Source organism: Canis aureus, chromosome 12 (genome assembly GCF_053574225.1).
Source record: "Canis aureus isolate CA01 chromosome 12, VMU_Caureus_v.1.0, whole genome shotgun sequence".
In the NCBI taxonomy this organism is placed as follows: Eukaryota; Metazoa; Chordata; class Mammalia; order Carnivora; family Canidae; genus Canis; species Canis aureus.
The window spans coordinates 33,797,041-33,810,760 of NC_135622.1; the positions used below are offsets into that span (position 1 = coordinate 33,797,041).

The 13,720-nt window shown below is 35.2% G+C and overlaps 1 protein-coding gene and 1 pseudogene across 2 annotated transcripts in view; one reads left to right on the forward strand and one right to left on the reverse strand.

Annotated features, from left to right (window-relative positions):
• The window catches only part of SOS1 (SOS Ras/Rac guanine nucleotide exchange factor 1), a 139,937-nt gene that overhangs the window by 49,406 nt on the left and 76,811 nt on the right, over positions 1–13,720 (forward strand). The window lies entirely within an intron of this gene.
• On the reverse strand, positions 5,297–5,393 carry LOC144281487 (U6 spliceosomal RNA; annotated as a pseudogene).

A 13,720-nucleotide genomic window follows, 5' to 3' on the forward strand; every position in this document is an offset into this window, starting at 1 on the left:
ATACATATAAAGTTATAGTACCTTTTATTCTTAAGTATATATACATAGGCCTAAACACAAATCTTCTTCCACCAGAGTTAACAAATTTTGGTTCCAGTTTTAGAATTTAAAATGAGATTATATGAGGAAATAAGTACAACCTGATTTTATTGTGTAATTAATCAGAATCAGACTAGGATTTCTTCCCTATTTATTAACTGATGTTTCCATAAAAATGAAAAAAACAGACAAGTAACCACTTAAATTCTGACTATAGAACATAGTATGGATTTTACCTCGTTAATAAATGCAAGAAAAAAAATCAGAACTTTTTAACTTAACAACTATGAACATTCTTTGCTAACAATTAAGAACTTGTAGGGGCGCTTGGGTGGCTCAGGTGGTTAATTAAGCATCTGACTTTGGCTTGGGTCATCATGATCTCAGGGTCCTGGGTTCGAGCCCCGGGTCCAGTTCCGTGCTCAGCAAAGACTCTGCCCTTCCTCCTGCTTGTGCTCTCTCTCTCTCACTCATATGAATGAATAAAATCCTTTTTTTAAAAAAACCCAAAACTTGTCAATCTTATAGTTGCATCAGTTTATTTGTTTTGCTCAGTACTCATTATCCAAATTAACAATAAACACATTTTTTCCTCGTAAAGTTATGTATTATTTATATTTTATAACATTTACTGAAGAAAATACTTAAAAACTTCCAAGACTAGAAAAAATAGTTTTAAATATTACTCAGAATCCTTTAATTAAAAAAAAATTTAAGTATATCATACATTTTAAAAAGTGCATGTAACTAACATTCAGTTTAAAATGAACACCTATGTATGTAACACATGGTTTAAGATATAAGGTATTTCTAATACTTAAAAAGCCCTTGAGTTTCTCTACCTGATTGCATGTCCTCTCCCATCACTTGGAAGTAACAATTTACTGAGTTTTGGATTAATCAATTGTTTACATTTCTTTACAGTTTTATCACATATGTAAATTTCTGAACAATGCATAGTTTGATTTTGCCTTTTCTGAACTTGATATAAATGGAATCATATTGTTTATATTATTCTGTGACTTACGTTTTTACCCAATATTATGATTTTGAGAGCCATTTGTGTTACTCTGCAGCTTTTAGTTCACTCACTTTCACTAGTATATAATATTCCACTTTGTGAATTTACTACAATGTATTGATCCATTGTGTTGATAGACATTGGGGTTGTTTCCAAGTTTTGCGTTTCAGACGTTACTTACTATTAACATTTTTGTGCTTATTCATTTTTGCACACATTTAAGAGTTCTTTGAGCATCTGGCTGGCTCAGTAGACAGTGCAGCTCTTGATTTCACAGTTGTGACTTCAAGCCTCACATTGGGCATAGAGCTTATTACTTGGGGGAAAAAAAGAGTTCATCTATAATATAATAAAAAGCAGAAATGCTGACCATGTAATATATGTATATTCAGCTTTACTAGGCTTTTTCAAACCTTTTTTTTTTTTTTAAGATTTTATTTATTTGAGAGAAAGAGAGCACGAGCAGGGGGAGGGTTTGGGGTAGAGGGAGAGAGAGAAGCAGACTCCCCACTGAACAGGGAGCCCAACACATGGCTCAATCCTGTGACCCTGGGATCATGACCTGAGCTGAAGGCAGATGTTTAACTGAGCCACCTAGGCACCCCAGTATTCTGAAACTTTAATCCAAAAGGTTATGTTGTTTTATATTTCCACCAGTAATGAATGAAGTTTTTTCACATCTTCACTAACACTTGATACTCTCAGACTTTAAATTTTTGTCAAAAAAGTAAGATCTGAAATTATATTTCATAGTTTTAATTTCTGTTTACCCGAATATTTACAAGGTTGAAGCTGAGCACCTTTGTATTATTTATGCAGCAGTTGTGTTTCCTCTTATGTGAAATCCCTTTACATGTCTTTTACCCATTTAAAAAAAAATGGAGTTTGTTTTTATTAATACTTTAGAGTTCTTTATCCTGGATATTTATCCTTTGTAGATTATATGTGCTCCATTTATTTTCTCCCAGTGTGTGACTTAGCTTTGTATTTTTTGTATTTTGTTTGATGAAGCAGTAGTTCTTAATTTAAGAGATTGAATTATGATTTTTCTTTGTTTTATGCTTTTTGTGTCTTCAAAGAAATTCTTTACTGCCTCAAATTATAAAGATGTTCTTCCATACTTTTTTAAAGGTTTCTAAATCTTTTGTTCATCACAGTTATGTATTTGGTCCATCTTTGATTTTATCTGTATAGTTTGTATCTAGCCTATTCAGTTGCTGTAACAGAATACCATAGACTTGGGTAGCTTATAAACAACAGAAACGTATTTCTCACAGTTCTGGAGGGTATAGAGTCCAAAATCAAGGCACTGACAGATTTGATGTCTGGTGAGGGCCTGTAACCTTGTTCTCAGACCCCCACTTTCTCTCTCTAGCTGCACGTGGCATGGTGTGAGGTCCAGGGAGTTACCTATTTTTTATTTATTATTGCTTTTTATTTCTTTCTTTTAGGTAGTGCTGTTTTAATATATCTTTCTCCTCCCATCCCCAGTTTTTTACATCAGATGCTTAGCCCATTCATTTTCATCCTTTCTTCTCTTCTAATATAAACGGTAAGGCTTTAAATTTCTTTCTAGTACTACTTCAGCCACAACCCACATTTTTAAAAATAAACTTTACAGCAGTTTTATATTTACAGAAAAGTTGCAAAGATAATACAGAAAATTCTTGTATACCCCTTACCTAATTTCTCCTTATTAATGCCATATGTCACTGTGGTATGTCACAACTAAAAAATCAACATAAGTATATGACTATTTACTGAATCTACTACCTTATTCACATTTTGCCAGTTTTCCCACATGGTTCTTTTTACTGCTTCAGAATCCCACCCAGATTACCGCATTACATTTAGTCATCTTTTCTCCCTTGCCTCCTCTGGTCTGTGACAGTTTCTCAGATTTTTCTTGTACTTGATGACTTTGAGAAGTACTGGTCAGTACTTCTAGAGAAGCAGAATGCTTCTCTATTTGGATTTGCATTTTCTCATGGTTAGACTGAGGTCATACGTTTTTGGTAGGAAAACTACAGAAGGAAAGTGCCATTTTTTTGTCATAGCATATCAAAGGTACCTGTTATTAGCATGACTTGTCATTGTTGATGTTAATCTTTGAGCACTTGGCCAAGGTAGTGTTTGTTAGCTTTATCCAGTATAAGGTTACTCCTCCATCCCCCATCCTTTATGTATGCTGTAGAAATGGATTGTAACTAAAGAGGATAGTATTAAGTACCCGTCCCCCAGCTTGCTTCTAAAGAATATGGAAAAGATAGGGGAGGGAGTAACTTTATAGTTGCATATATGTATAAAGGAAATGATATATATTTCATATATATATATATATATATATATATATGAAAAGAGACCATCTCCCTTTATTTCAGAAAATAAATATATATTTATGTTTCATATATCTATCTGTATATGTATCAGGATAGCCTCATGGATACTTATTTATTTATACTTTGGGTTATAATCCAGTACTCTTTTCTTGCTCAGATTGTACCAGCTTTGACCATTGGAAACTCTTTCATGTTGGCTCCTGTGTTGTTTTTCCCTTTCTTTCATTCTTTCTTTTTTTCCCCTCTTAGGTCTTTTTGACATACCCTACTCTTTTGGTTTTTGAGCACTTTTTTACTTTCCAGTATTACAACATGCTCTAGGCTCATTCTGTATATACCCGTCCCCAGACCTAGAATCAACCATATATGCAAAGAACCCTTCTTTCTCCTTTGGAGAATGATGTTAGAAACCAAGATCAGGGCATTGGATGTATTCTCTCTCATATTTTTGTGTATTTACCCGCAGTATTCCTGCTAGATTGCTCTCTTCATTGATTCACCCAGAAGATTTCCATTCATTTTTCAAAAGTTAGCTCAGGTTGTAGATCTTCTATCAGTGTTCCTCTTAACATCTCTAGATATATTTAGGACTTTAGAAGTTCTTTCTTCTCTGTTAGTATTTCTCAGAGTATGATCTCAGGATCACTTGCAAGAATTTCCAGAGGTATTATTAAAGATACAGATCATGGGGCCCATCCCCAGACCTTCCCAAAGGGAATAGTAGGAATGCGGTGAATTTGCATTGGTGATAGTCTCTGTAGGTGATATGTAATATTTTTATATCCCACACCAATATTTTTAAAGAAAAATTTTAAACATATACAAAGTAGGCAGAACAAATCTTCATGTGTCCATCACCTAGAGTTATCTAGCTTTTGCCACATTTACTTCATCTTTATCCACCTTCCTTTTTATTTTTCCCAAAGGACTTTAAAGCAGATCACATTCATTAGAGGTCATTTCCTCCCTACCTGTTTCAGTATGCATTTTTCTTCTTATAGAACTGCAATGCCATTATCATAGTTATCAAAATTAACAGTTTCTTGGTGTCATCTAGTAATACTAGTCAAAATTCACATTTGTCCATTTGAGAAGTGTCATTTTTTTTTAAGCTTTTTACTTATTTGAGAGAGAGTGGGAGCATGAGCAGGTGGGGGATGGAGAGGAGTAGAGGGAGAGGGAGAAGCAGACTCTCCAATGTTCAGGACTCCATCCTAGTACCCTGGGATCATGAGCTGAAGGCAGACATTTAACCACTTGAACCACACAAGCACCAGAGAAGTGTCGTTTTTGCAGTTGGTTTATTGGAATCAGGAGCCAAACAAAATCTGCATATTAAATGTAGTTGTTATGTCTCTTAAATTTCTTTAATTTATAGACTCTCCTTTCCCAATTGACTTGTTGCAGGAACTGGGACAGTTGTGCAAGATGTTCAACATTCTGGATTTTTTATTAGATTTATTTTTAGCTTTTTTGGCAAGATTACTTCACAGGTGGTGCTGTGGCTTCACACTGCATCAAGTCTGACCCCAATTTTAGTGGTGCTATCTAAAATTGATCAGGGGATTCAGGAGGTGATAGCCTTAGCCCTTCTTTATAAAGATGAACTCTTCATATAACAGTTCATTGGCTGGATTAATGTCTGAATTTATGTTGTTCAAGTTGCAAATGGATGTTTTTTGAACTCTGCGTTCCTTTTACATTTATCTGGAATCCTTCTGTAAGGAAGATTTCCTCATCAGCTTGGATTGTTTGGTTATCCCAGAGCATAGTTCAGACAGGAAAAGAAGAATGTATATAAATTCTTTCAGAATAAAGAATTGATGCCTCAGTTATTTCCAGTGCTGTTTAATGAGTTTGGTATTTTATAAACATCATTTGACCTCATTGGTTTTTTATAGATTCATTGTATTTCACATGTCATTCTTGCACAGGAGCCATACTAATCTTCTTTGTGTTTTTCAAATTTAGTATATGTGCTAGCAAATGAGCACAGATTCAACATATTTTAGTTAAGGTTGATTTGGTTCTTGAATTAGCCCATATTTTGCAAGTGAGAAGCTTTTTTTTTTTCTAAGGTTTTATTTATTTATTCATGAGAGACAGAGAGAGAGAGAGAGAGAGAGAGAGAGAGAGAGGCAGAGACATAGGCAGAGGGAGGAGCAGGCTCCCTGTGGGGAGCCTGATGTGGGACCGGATCCTTAGATCGGGATCACACCCTGAGCCAAAGGCAGATGCTCAACCACTGAGCCTTCCAGGCGTCCCATGAGAAGCTTCTTCATGATATTTCTGTGTTCTCTTGTTTTGTTTTGTTTGTTATGACCCATTCCCCTCTAAGAGCTTCCTTCCTTTCTGGTACAATGAGATGTCCCAGGCTTACATCGGCATTTACAATTTAATTTTGAATGAAGAGCCACCTGGGTGGCTCAGTTGGTTAGTGGTTAAGTGTGTTTGCTTCCAGCTTCCATGGTCCAGGGATCACCCCCACGTTGGGCTCCCTGCTCAGTGGGGAGTCTGCTGCTTCCTCTGCCTCTGCCTTCTGCTCTGCTTACTTGTTCTCTTTTTCTTTCAAATAAATAAGTAAATAAATAATCTTAAAATAACGTTGAATGAAGAGTTAAATGTGTATGTTTTTAAAATTTCTCCTATTATAATTGAAAATTTCTTCAGATGGTATGAGATAGACTTTTTCAGTGACTATATTTCCTATAATTTAAAGTTTTTGCTATATGTTAGCTATATCTTTTTTCGTTGCTTTTATTTTAAAAATTTAATTACAGTTTAAATTATCTTAATTATTTTTGGGCCATGGGTAGTAGTCAAAAGCTACCTCTACAGTGTACACAGGTTCTCAAATTGTTTATTTATTTATATTTTGCTCACATGACCAAATATGTGATAAGTTGTCTTAAATAATTTTTACTTATTTCAGTTAATTTACTGTAATCATTTAACATTAGTAAAAATGAAAAATCTTGAAAATTGGGACTAAGTTATTTGCAAGTATTCATTAAATAAGCCCTCTTTACGTCCTGTAGTTATGACAACTAGTAGGTTAAAAAGTAAATATATCTCTTCCATAAACACCCAGTACTTAAGTAGTTTTGCTACTTGAGTATTTGAAATACTACTAGGGCAAATAATTCTTTACAACCAAAAAAAAAACTAAATAAAAATTTCAAAACCACTTGATAAAAAAAAAATTCAGCTTTGTTTCACTACATAAGATACAAGAACCTTAAACTGAAGTGCTCAACTTGAATTTCTGCAAAATACTGTCCTCTTATAATATTTCCTATACTGGTTAAGTTGGTGGTTCTCATTGTTGCCCCCACTCTCCTTCAAAATAGTTGTCCAAACACACTTCCTCACTTTCTCACCTCCCCCTATTTCTGCCTTGGTTCAGGCCTTCACTGTTTGTTTTTCCAGAGCCTATATACCATCCTTCCAATTAGTTTTGCTTCCTTCAGTCTCATCTTCATTTCAACTCAATCTTCATCCTGATACCAGAGAGATTCTTGAGCAAACAGATCTAGTTATGTCAGTGTCTTGTTTAAAACCTTTCAGTTTTTCTTTACTTCTCTGGTCACTCACCTCCCCACTTCTTCGCATTAAACACAAACCTGTCCTTTAGGCTTAGCCTTCCCTCCAGGTGCTCTTAGACCCAATTCTTAAAGTTTCCCAACATATCATTTGGTCTTGGCCTCTATAATTTTTTGTATGCTGGCTTTTTTAGTAAAAGCCCTGCTTCCTTAAGTGCTGCCTTTCATATCTTATTCTTTATGCCCCAGTTTATATGTGTTTTACTTGGGAAGACTTTTTTTTTTCTTTTCTTTCTTTCTTTTTTTTTTAGAGAGAGAGAGAGTGCAAGCTGGAGGAGGGTAGGGGCAGAGGGAGAGAGAGAATCTTAAGCAGGCTTCATGCCCAGCGCAGAGCCCAACATGGAGCTCAATCTCAAAACCCTGAGATCCTGACCTGAGCTGAAATCAAGAGTCAGACGCTTACCTGACTGAGGCACTCAGGCACCCTGCTTGAGAAGACTTCTGATACTCCTCACACCATCAACAGGGTCACTCCCTTTTTTTTTTTTGTCATCACTCTATCTTAAATATAACTACATTTTAGCCCCATCACATTGTTAAGTCAGTTGTGTACATGTCTAGCTCCTCTGTGAGCTGAACTCTTTGTGAGGCAGATGCTATGTCCTTATTCCTCTTTGTGTCCCCAGCAAATAAGGGGAAGTGTGGAAAGAAAGAAAGAAAGATTGTTATATATATGGGCCTAAAGGCTAATTAACAGGCTCCAAGAAATGAGAAAATCTTTTTAGTCAATTTAATTATAGAAAAGATTTAAATTCTCTGATTTGTTTTATTTTTTGGCTTCTTAAATTTTGTTTACAAAGGATTTTTGCTGTGATTCTTAAATCTATGAATGAGGAGAGATAAGCACCTAAAACCTCAAATGTTGGCTAAATAATCATTGTAACACTGAGAAAGAAATTTAACAATCCAAATCTTTAATATTATTTGCTAGGATAAAGATTTTGAGAATACCAGTTTTATTTTATATTCTCTGTTGTAGTTATAAATAAAAGTAGCAGATCTGTGCTCAAGATAGGACAAAATACACTCCAGAAGCCTTTCTAATTCTTCAGAGAGCCATTAGCTAGAAAAGGCTATGAAAAATTCATCAGAATTCAACATAGTGTTTTCTGGCAGTTTACCCAAGGGGTTGCTGAATACACTTAGAGGACTTGTATCAAACAACTAGGAATTGAAATAGACCTGATCCCTTTGTTTTTTTTCAAATTCCACAAAATCTGGCAATAATAGTCAACAAAGTTGCTTCTGAACCTGTTAGAAACCACTAGAGACAAAACAGACCATCAAGATAGATGCAAGCAGTCCTTAAAGAAGGTTTAAAATTCAACATGACATCTTCAGTTGAATATAATGATTATACCTTAAAAGAATGAGTCACTGTCATGATCACATGAATTTCTTATCCATAGTTAACATTAATTCTTTACTGAAGTTCTTGCATTTGCTTTACTTAAATTACCTAATTATATTTTTTGAAGTATATGAAGTTTTTAATATCAATAAATATAGGGCAGCCCTGGTGGCACAGTGGTGTAGCGCCACCTGCAGCCCAGGGTGTGATCCTAGAGACCAGGGATCGAGTCCCATGTTAGGCTCCCTGCATGGAGCTTGCTTCTCCCTCTGCCTGTGTCTCTGCCCCCTCTCTCTCTGTGTCTCTCATGAATAAATAAATAAAATCTTAAAAAATATATGTCAATAAATATATTTTGAAAACCGTATATAAGATAGAGCCCACATTTGATGTATAAACCCATCATGCTTTTTATAACTGGTGTTACACACACCCTCAGTGAATATCAGCTGTAGATGACTTTTGAAGGCTGTCGTAAGATTTGGCTGGGTAACCTATTCTGTATGGTCTTGAATAATTTGGATCATTTGATCTATTAAATACATTTGAGTACCACTTAAGTGGAATGGAATGCTTTAGCTGTAACCCTATACAGCTGTAACACTCATAGAAAAGAGCTGTTTTTTTATTCTGTCTGTATAGGAAATGTAATACTACTTATGTCTGCTCATTAAGAAATCTCTTAACGGCATCTTCCTTAAAAGAATAAAGAGCAAAGTGTGTATTTCAGGAATTGGTGCTCTCTTGTCTTGAAACATTTACCATTGTCCATACTTTTCAGTCAGAGGTTTTGAAGTATTGTTTTTGTTTTTAAGGAAATAAAATAACATTAGTCTTTCATGTGAATGAACCTTGTGATCCTCATTTGACAAGTTTAAGATATGGTAAAGGTTAATATTCATAAACTTAGAACAGCTGGCACCATGCATTATTTTCTGTTTAAGCCTAATTCTTTGTGATTAACTTATCTAATAGGTTTTATTTGGCTATTAGTAACTATCAGTGAATAAAATGGTTTGAATTTAAATTTTTAAAATTGTATGCGTCATGTGAGGTGTCAAACCTAGCCAACATTTGAATTGTATGTGCCTAAATTATAAGCAATATCAAGTTTGTTTGTTTAAACCATAGCATTTCACTACTCTGGTTATATACAGTTCATTTGATTCTACATAATAAGCATCTATTTTAGTTCTGTCTTTATATGTTGAGTTTCTGCTTTCGGGGTATATGCTCCTGAAATCACCCAAACTCAAGCCTTACCACTATCCCCTTTTCAATCTTAATTCCAAGAAAGAAATATTTTATCCCTTTCATCCCTATAGCACCAAGGCTTTGAATATACTGTCAATGTCAGGGATTTAGAGTGCAAAATAAAGAGCATAAGATTCTATAACTAGATAAACAAGGCTCTGCCCAATTAGATCATCACAGTCCATCCAGTAAACAAGGGAACATGCAATGTAATTCAATATGACAGACTGATAACAAAAATATGGTAAGCATTAGCAGAATAAAGGCCTCTATAAGCAGGGGTTGTTTTTGGTTTATCTCTATGTATCCCACACCAATAGAGTCTGGTACTTAATAATTGAGTCAATAAATCATTTAAATGAATGAGATTAATTCTACCTTAGAAAGAGGTGAGAAACAAGGAAGTCTTCCCAAATGAGATGAGATCTGGGCTTTGAAAGCCAAACAGGCAGATGAAAGGGACAGAGAATGAATGATAGGCATGGAGAACAGTGTGAGTAAAACTGCATGCCATGTTTTAGCAAACTGCAAATAGTTTGAATTGCTTCAGCATAAAGTGTAAATTGAAGAGCAGCCAGAGATGGATATATATATTAGTGAAGAATTATATTGTTTCCATGGGTTTCTTTGAAAAACAAAGAACATTTAAAAAAATATCTGATTAATTTACACTTTCCCTGAACACTTTTTATTTTTATTTATTTATTTTTTAAAAGATTTTATTTATTTATTCATAGAGACAGAGAGAGAGAGGCAGAGACACAGGCAGAGGGAGAAGCAGGCATCATACAGAGAGCCTGACGTGGGACTCGATCCAGGGTCTCCAGGATCACGCCCTGGGCTGCAGGCGGCGCTAAACCGCTGCGCCACTGGGGCTGCCCCCTGAACACTTTTTAAAATGTGTTTCTGTGTACCTAAACCTCAGAGGGCTTTGATATTTTTAAAAGTTAATTAAAATTATTGTTGATTAAATATTTTCATTTTATCTATAGCATTTTAGCTGGATTTTTAGTAACTTTATAATTTTATAAATTTTGCTTATAATTTTGAATGAAAATGATTGTACCTTTTCAGATTATACAGGTTTATAAGTGCTGCATTTGCATTTATTACATGCCAATGTTCATTAAAGTATGACAGCATACTTCAAGCCAGCCAAGTGTTCTATGGAACTCTACCATGTGAATAGATAAAGTTTGTGGACATTTTCCTTATGCTAGTGTGTCTACTAGGACACTCCTCAGACTCCAAATTTGACAGTCAAGGGTTTAGTGGAAAGAGCTGTAGCCCAAACACCAGGAGGCCCAGGTTCAATATTTACAGCATTACTAGTTAGCTATAGGATCGTGGGTGTTTCCTTTTTCTCATTTGCTAAATAAATAGTGGGGCTGAGTTAAATGACTTCTAAAGTCCCTTTTATTTCTAAAATTCTGTGGTTTTATAAATCTGTAGCTATAGTTCATATGATGCTGGAGCGTTGGACGGGAATGTAAACCCCAATTATAGCTACAGTTTCCAGTACTACATCTTGTGAAAACAGGAGCTGTCTATACTGTGTTTTCTCAAATATACTTTCATTTTTTTAAATTTAGTTCTATGTGTGAGATACAGTTTTTCTTCTTTTAAGTGCTTTTTTTTTTAAAAAAAAAGATTTTATTTTTTATTTTTAAGTGATCTCTACACCCAGTGTGGGGCTGAACCTACAACCCAGAGATCAAGAGTCACATGCTCCACCAGCTGAGCCAGCCAGGTGTCCCGAGATACAGTTTTTCTTATTAAACTTTTATAATAAATTCCTTTTTCTCCCCAAGTTATATATATATATTAGAGATTTGGGTAGGATAGGTGGTGGAGATATCTAGTAAGTGATTTGAAGTACGTGTCTAAAACTCAGGAGAGAATTAGATTTTGAGTCATCTACATAGATTATAGTTTAAAATGTGGAAGTAAATAAGATTGGGGGGAAAGAACAAAAGAAGGGAGTAAACAAACAATATAATTCATACTTAAGAGATAGAGGAAAATAAGGAACTTCACAAGAAAATGCGAAAGGAGCAAAGAAGAGAGGTAGAATAGATTGTGTTGACTGAGAGCCCCCCAAGAAAAGCACACCATCTGGTGTTAAGATTTACTAATAAATGAAGATAAATCAGCCATGAAGGTCAAGGGTATCAGAGAAGGCCATTCAAGCCAGTGGGTGCATGCAATTCAATGAATAAATATAAAACTTTTGTAAGAAGAATCAGACCTATAAATACAGAGAACAAACTGATGGTTGCCAGAGGGAAGGGGCTATGGAGATGGGCTAAGTAGGTGAAGGGGAATGGGAGATACAGGCGTCTGGTTGTGGAATGATTAATAAGAGAATAGAAGGAACAGCATCTGGAATATAGTCAGTGATACTATAATAGTATTGTATGGTGACAGATGGTAACTACTTGTGAGCATAGGTATAGAGAAGGTGAATCACTGTTGTATACCTAAAACCATTGTAACATTGTGTGTCACCTATACTCAAATTAATAAATAAAATATATGTGAAGTTCTAGTTTAAAAACAAAAAAGTGGTTTAATCTTGTTAAGTGTTGAAGGGAAATAGGTTTACAAGGTTCATTAGCTATACACATTAGAGTATGATGGTATGGTGAATAGCAAGCACTGAGCTGAGAAACAGATTCTGGGTTCTAAGTTCAAACTCTATCCATTATTTTAATTGTACAGCCATTCAGTCATCTAATAGGGTGGAGAGATTTATAAACAAATCAGTTACAATCAGGTTGGTAATTGCTATCCTAAATATGACCAAAAATGATTGGGCAAATTATTTAAGTCTTTTGGGGCTTAGTTTCTTCACCTATAAAATAATAATAAGTTGTTTTAAGTCTCATATTTGATGTAGCACCCCATCCTACAGTCGTGAACTGTTGTATTATTTGCCTCTAAAATTCTTCTTTAAAAAGTATTTTAAATGCTTATAAAAAGCATTTTTAAAAAATTTAAATGTATTTTTTAAAAAGTAAAATTTAAATGCTTATATAAAAAGTATTTTATATGTATGTATATATATATAGAACTATGTTTTTTTAAGATTCGTTTCTTTGAGAAAGAGTACGAGTGCCCATGAGTGGGGGGAGGGGCAGAAAGAGAGAGAATCCCAAGCTGACTCCCTACTGAGTGCAGAGCCTGATGTGGGGCTCCATCTCGACCCATGAGATGACCTGAGCAGAAATCACAAGTCTGATACTTAACTGACTCAGCCACCCAGGCGCCCCCTATGTACTTATAACATACATTTCAGAAAGTTTTATGTGGTATACTATTAAAATGTCCCCCTACACTGAGGCTTTCATACCTTGTCTGCTGATGAAGTATAATAGTATAAACCATACTACATGTGCTTGGGCAGCGAGTATTGTGCACTTTCCTCCAAAGAGAACTCTGCCACTCTTTGGAGAGCTGAGCATATTTTAAAATATATGTTGTCTCCTGGAACTGATATTTCTGCCATTTTTTAAAAGTAGGGCATAGGGGGGACCTGGGTGGCTCAGCCAGTTAAATGTCTGCCTTCGGCTTAGGTCATGATCCCAGAGTCCTGGGATTGAGCCCTAAGCTCGGGCTCCCTGCTCAGTTGGGAGTCTGCTTCTCCCTTTCCCTCTGCACCTCCCCACTGCTTATGCTATCTCTGTCTCAAATAAATAAGATATTTAAAAAGTAAAAAAAAAAAAAAAAGAGAGAGAGAGAAAGAGAGAGAGAGAGAGAAATAGTTGTGACCCATAGTGAATGGCAAAGTATGCCAGTAAAGACTATCATGATGGTTATTAAAATGTAAGTTTTACAGAGGCCAGTGGCCTAATGTACCTCCAAAGAAACAGTTGAGGAAAATGAAGGTAAAGATTATTATGCATTTATGAATAAGTGACTACTAAAGCAGAGACAGTCACAGATTGTCAGAAGTGCTCATTTTGTGTCCTTTGATATAAGGTGACTTTGTATTCAACAAACATTTATCAAGTTTCTATTATGTGCTGGTGTTATATTGGTGAAATCCCTTTTGGATTTTATCATTTAGTGGGAAAGAGAGTGGAACAAGGGCTAGAGACTCATGGGAGGTCAA